Source organism: Salvelinus sp. IW2-2015, unplaced genomic scaffold, assembly GCF_002910315.2.
Source record: "Salvelinus sp. IW2-2015 unplaced genomic scaffold, ASM291031v2 Un_scaffold2245, whole genome shotgun sequence".
Lineage (NCBI taxonomy): Eukaryota > Metazoa > Chordata > Actinopteri > Salmoniformes > Salmonidae > Salvelinus > Salvelinus sp. IW2-2015.
This window is the reverse complement of record NW_019943574.1, coordinates 116,741-122,395: the sequence shown is the minus strand read 5'-3', so window position 1 is coordinate 122,395 and position 5,655 is coordinate 116,741. Positions and strand designations below refer to the sequence as shown.

The following is a 5,655-nucleotide window of genomic DNA, read 5'->3' as shown; positions in this document are numbered from 1 at the left end:
TCATTATCTGCACCCAGTTGTTTCATTGTCCAAGGAACAAAGACTCCTAGATGTTCCCCAGACCCTCCTCTTCCCTTCAGACCCGTCCTCTTCCTCAGGACCCTTCTCTTCCCTCAAGACCCTCCTCTGTCCCCCCAGACCCCCTACATTTCCCCCATCAATCACCCTAGCTACTGAGAGACTCTGGCCCCTATTCTTCCGCACAGCAGTGTGACACAAGCAAGGCCTAGGCAGATCTAGCATGTACAATGCAGGAATTTCAGTGAAAGAGGCAGAGCAGGAGAGGACAGTCTCTCTGTCTCTCTCTCTCTCTCACTCTCTCTGTCTTTCTCTCTCTGTCTCTCTCTGTCTATCTCTCTCTCTGTCTCAATTCAAAGGGTTTTATTGGCATGGGAAACATGTTTACATTGCCAAAGCAAGTGAAACAAACAATAAATAAAAGTGAAAAGACACAAAACAAACATCATCATAAAAACGACCAGAATTGAACAGTAAATATTGCACTCAAGAAAGGTTTAAAAAATATAGACATTTCCAGTGTTATATTGTCAGCTACGTACGGTGTTTCAGAAATGTGCAAATAGTTGCAGTACGAAGATACACAGAATTTATACGTTTCTACGTGGAATTTCTGATGCAATTTAAACGTATATACAGAGTTCTGATGATTCTGTTGAAATTAGATTGATGTAACAATCTGTTAATCAGGTTAAGTCAATGTATTTAAGTTAAAGTTTTACCCTCATTTCAATGTTTACAACATTGGTGGAAATTAGATTGAAAACAATTCTGGTTGATAACTTCTTTCAAATCCGATGTATTTTCCACATTGGTTTCATGTCACAGTACATTGACAAATTACGTTGAAACAACATTTATTCAACCAGTGTGTGTCCAGTGGGAATATACATTTTTACACTACGCTACTGGACAATCAGAAAACTACAATAGATTTAGTTACTTCTTGACGCTTATGTTTAATTTGACAGGAATTTTGTCATTTTATTGCATAATTACTGCTTTGCTTTGCTAATACAGCCCTTGATATCATTACTGAAAACATTCACCACCTGACTACAGTATCTAGGGAAGGGAGAGGAAACCCATGTTAAACTAGTCATAAACCAAAGTCTAAGAGGATAAGATTAGAGGAGAATGACTTGATTCCTGTTATATCATATAATTAATCCAGGACATTCTACTTTACTGAAATGGTTTGACTCTGTGCCACAAAATGACTAGGCGTATTCAAAGTTAAATCGGTTAACTTCTCAATATAGTGTGTGTATCATTCAGAAGTTGATAATTTATACATGGGGCTTTAGTTGAGGATATTTTCGGGCTTTCCATCCACACTGTGCACCCACTCCCCCTTCTGCAATAGCACCCTTTTCTATATTAATACACTACTTTTAACCAGGGCCCAGAATCAGGGGACTCCAGAGTGTTTCAGACTATGTTCCATACACACAGTAAACTGGGAAGAGACAGAGAGATTACCTTCCCATGTAAACAAAAGGGTCAACAAATCCCCTCTTCCCTGTAAGTTGTTGATTAGCCTGGTTAAGAGGATAACAAATCCCCCTCTTCCCTGTCAGTTGTTGATTGATTAGCCTGGTTAAGAGGATAACAAATCCCCCTCTTCCCTGTTGTCAGTGTTGAGTTGATTACCTTGGTAAGAGGATAACAATCCCCTGCTTCCCTGTAAGTTGTTGATTGATTAGCTGAGTTAAGAGATAAACAAAAATCCCCCCCTTCCCTGGTAAGTTAATTGATTGATTAGCCTGGTTAAGAGGATAACAAATCCCTCTTCCCTGTAAGTTATGAGTGATTAGCCTGGTTAACGAGGATAACAAATCCCCCTATTGCCCTGAAGATTGTTTGGACTGATTAGCGTAAGAGGAACAAATCCCCGCTCTTCCCTGTAATTGTTGATTGATTGCCTGGTTAAGAGAAACAATAACCCCCTCTTCCTGTAGTTGATTGATTGCATTAGCCTTTAAAAGAGGATAACAAATCCCCTCTTCCCTGTAAAGTTGCTTGATTGATTAGCATGGTGAAGAGGATACAAATCCCCCTTCTTCCCTGTAAGTTATGATTAGCCTGGTTAAGAGATAACAAAATCCCCCTTTCCCTGTAAGTTGTGATTAGCCTTGGAGGAGGGCTGCATGAAATTTAGCTTATTGACCTTGCGATTCCCTATCAGATCCTTATCGGACCTAAGAGGTGTCAAGACTCCCCCCCCCCCCCCCCCCCCCAAGTTTAAAACCTTCTCCAAACTCTGTGGCGGCTGTCGGCAATGGCACCTCTTCCCATTATAGTGCCACTCATAGCGCGGTTCCCAGACCTCTTCTGTTCGTGGGACCAGAGGTTCCACGCATCCCAGAAATCGAGGGCACAAAGTAGTACCTAGCCTTGACTGCATCAAACCGGAGAAGCTAGTTAAGCTAGCGAATGCAAGTGCGTGCCACTTTCACATCGCTACAGTTTCAGTTTCACATCCGTTAAAAAATCAATATCAGATCAAACCCAGACCTCTGACATATTTAGAATCTGGTTACGGACCTAGGACCTCGGGTATTCGTGGTATTCGGGTACAGGTGGATCCGTGATGACCCTACTCCTTGATAACCACCTTGATGGTTTTTAGGAAAAACAAAGTAGATGGTGGTACGTCTCTCTAGATTCGTCCCAAATATCACCCTAAGCTTAGTGCAGTAACATAGGGAGTAGGCAATAGGGCTGGCAATTTAGGACCCAACATGAGTGAAAAAAATACAACTAATTTTACTGTTGATGGTGTGAGGTGTCGTCTCAGATTTTACAGCAACTCTACATCTCGCCATCTTTCAGACACCAGCTAAACTATATACTTCCTTTATTGAACTATAGGGACTCGGAACTACATATTTTCATTGTCACTTTGTTTGTTTACTGTTGCAGTGAGCAGCTAGAATGACAGACTTGCTTTTGTTTTGGAGGCAGATTCTGGGTAATGACCAGTGGAACGCAGAGGTGCTCATATCTTTGTCTGTCCGGCTCCTCTCATTGGTGAAACTTGAGCGAGACGGCCGGGATAGAGGAGGTGGAGCGAGGGAGGCGAATGGAGAGGAGGAGGTGACGGGAGGGAGGGAGAGGGAGGAGGGGGAGTCTCTGATTGGACGAGTTCATCAAGTCCTACACTAGAGCGGTCTCTGCTCACTGGCACAGAGACACAAGAGCACGTTGTGTGTCCCAAATGCGTTACGCCTCGTTATCCCTATTAGTTGCACCTACTTTAACCAGGGCCCAATTCCCTGATATAGTGCAGCTACTTGTCCCTGGACAACAAAGGAGGTTGTCCCAGATACAGGGGATTCTGCATCGGAGGGGGAGGGAGGGGGAGAGGGGACAGGCGAGGGGAGAGAGGGAGGCAGGAGAACAAGGCTCCTACTCGTCGAGAAGAGCCACGAGAGGGACTGTTCAGAGAGAGTAACGACGTGCATCGGACGGAGGGAGGGAGAGGGAGGGAGGGGAGAGAAGGAGGAGCGGGGGAGGCGCTCCTCCGCTGGGACAACAGAGAGGTTTCAGTAGTCCTGCTCGCGCAGGGAGGAGGGAGGAGATGGGCGCTCCTTCGCTGGACAACAGACGAAGTTTTCCAGTAGTCCTTGCTCGAGGCGAGGGATGGGCTGAGAGGAGAGGGAGGAGAGGATGGAAGGGAGGGAGGGACGGAGGGGAGGGGCGGTCTCCGCTCTAGACCCACAGAGAGATTTTCAGTTAGGTCCTGTCGCGCCTGGTCATGCTGATGCTGTCATCATCGTACTCGGACGGACACCGTCGTCTGAGTGACCCGTGCAACAACATGTCAACCACTATCGTCTTCTAGGCATGGTAGCGGGGATGTTGAGATCAGGGGGAGGACAGAGGATGCCCGACTGCTTTCCTGTTTAGAAAGAGAGGACGGAGAGAAAGACTATCATTCTTCCTTTATGCCTGGCCCATTAGTGTTGTCTGAACTTTGTCGCTGTTGTTTTTTCTCTTACCTAGGATAATATTTTTAAAATATTCAAAACCTTGAGAGAAACCTAATTGTTTGTGAGCTCATCTATGCCTGAGAGTATTGATCTTTCTGGTCACCTGTTAGCCGGTTACTGGTGGCCTGGTCTACCTGGTGGTTAACCTGTTCGGCGTTAGGTGCCTGGTTCCTGTGGCCTGGTTTGACCTCTGTAGGGTCACCGGCTCCTCCCACGTGCCCTCCCTCCGCCTGCCGTGAAAGACGTGTAGGCCTAGGGGCTTGGAACTGCCTTAAAGCTCCGCAGACTCTCTGGTTTGTAATCCCCAGAGTGGCCTGCGTTGCAGTGGTTGGGAGCCCGCCCTCCGGTCCTCCTTCTAGCTCGTTTAACCTTCCTCTGTGTTGATAAGAAAGCTGCTACGGAGAGCAGGCCGAGGCCTACCTTATTGAATACCAGCCATCCTCTTGAATTGGTGGTCTCTGAGGCCGGACCGGGGTGAATGCTGCGCTTTCCATGCTCCTACTAACCTCCTGCCTCTTCGCTTTGGCCCGCGGCCGCTACCCCCTCACGATTGCCAAGGCCACACCTTTATTAACTGACCAAACAACATCTACTGTGGTACCAGAGAGAACACGACAGCCACACACGCACAAGCACGACCATCCTCACAAACACAAAAAAACCATCACACAAAACACAATACAAACACCAACTCACACAAAACAAAAACAACCCTCAAAAACACACACCTCACACAACAACAATCAAACCTGTAAGCCTCGGCATGCCCTCCCCTTGCATCGGGTATAGCATTGAGTTAATGCGCTTGTTCTACACGGGTGTTGAATCCACCCTCTGTTGTCCAGCGGACAATTAAACATTTACAATGCTAAGATGGCAGGACGAGGGACAATACCAAGAGAGAGGGGACAGTGAATTAGGTAAGGAGGAATAGTAAGGGTGGCCAGCAGCCCACGTGATGAACAGCGTCGTGTCACACTACGACTTACCAAGTTCAGTCTAGTAAATCCTTATAGGAACAAACCACCTGTTACCTGTCTCTTTTCAATCTTCCTCTTCATTAGTGCGTGTTCTTGTATAACCACAAGAAAGTTGACCCAAAGGTAGAGGTCCTGTTTGAAAACCCTTGTTTGTGTCAATTAGATATATATTTTTTTTTTTCTTACCTGGATGTGTTTGAATGGGTATATTGTGATAATGTGAATAAGATAATTAGGTTTTAGTGGGAGAGTAAATTTAGTTTACCAGTTGAGTAATGTTGAATAAGGTGATTGGAAGTTTTTTCGTGGGAGCGACAGTATCATTTAGGAGCCTCTGGTGTCTCGTGCAGAGTGACATCTAGTGAAGTAAGAGGTCCAATCTAGCGGGTTTACTTATATGTGGGCAGCTTAATAAGTCTCGGTATGTCGTCAATGGTGATTTGTGATTGTTCCTGTGATACATAGATAAAATTAGTGAGTTTCCTAAAAGGTATTTGGCCTGTATCGTGATAATCTTCTATTTTGGAGAGAAAATAAACTCGTGATTCAATTCTTAATAAAAGAGGGAAGGAGTTCCTCCCTCCTTCAAGAAAACATTCTTCTGTTAACCCCTCCCTTCAATTGCGCCGTGCCCCTCCCTCCCTCCTCCCTCCCCTTGAACG

At 45.6% G+C, this 5,655-nt stretch overlaps 1 protein-coding gene across 1 annotated transcript in view; it reads left to right on the top strand.

The window, feature by feature from the left end:
• Positions 1-5,028: 5,028 nt before the first annotated feature.
• The window catches only part of cdhr2 (cadherin related family member 2), a 59,232-nt gene continuing 58,605 nt past the window's right edge, over positions 5,029-5,655 (top strand). The window contains 1 exon segment of the mRNA XM_070440118.1: positions 5,029-5,116. The gene's annotated coding sequence lies outside the window, so the exon portion shown is untranslated.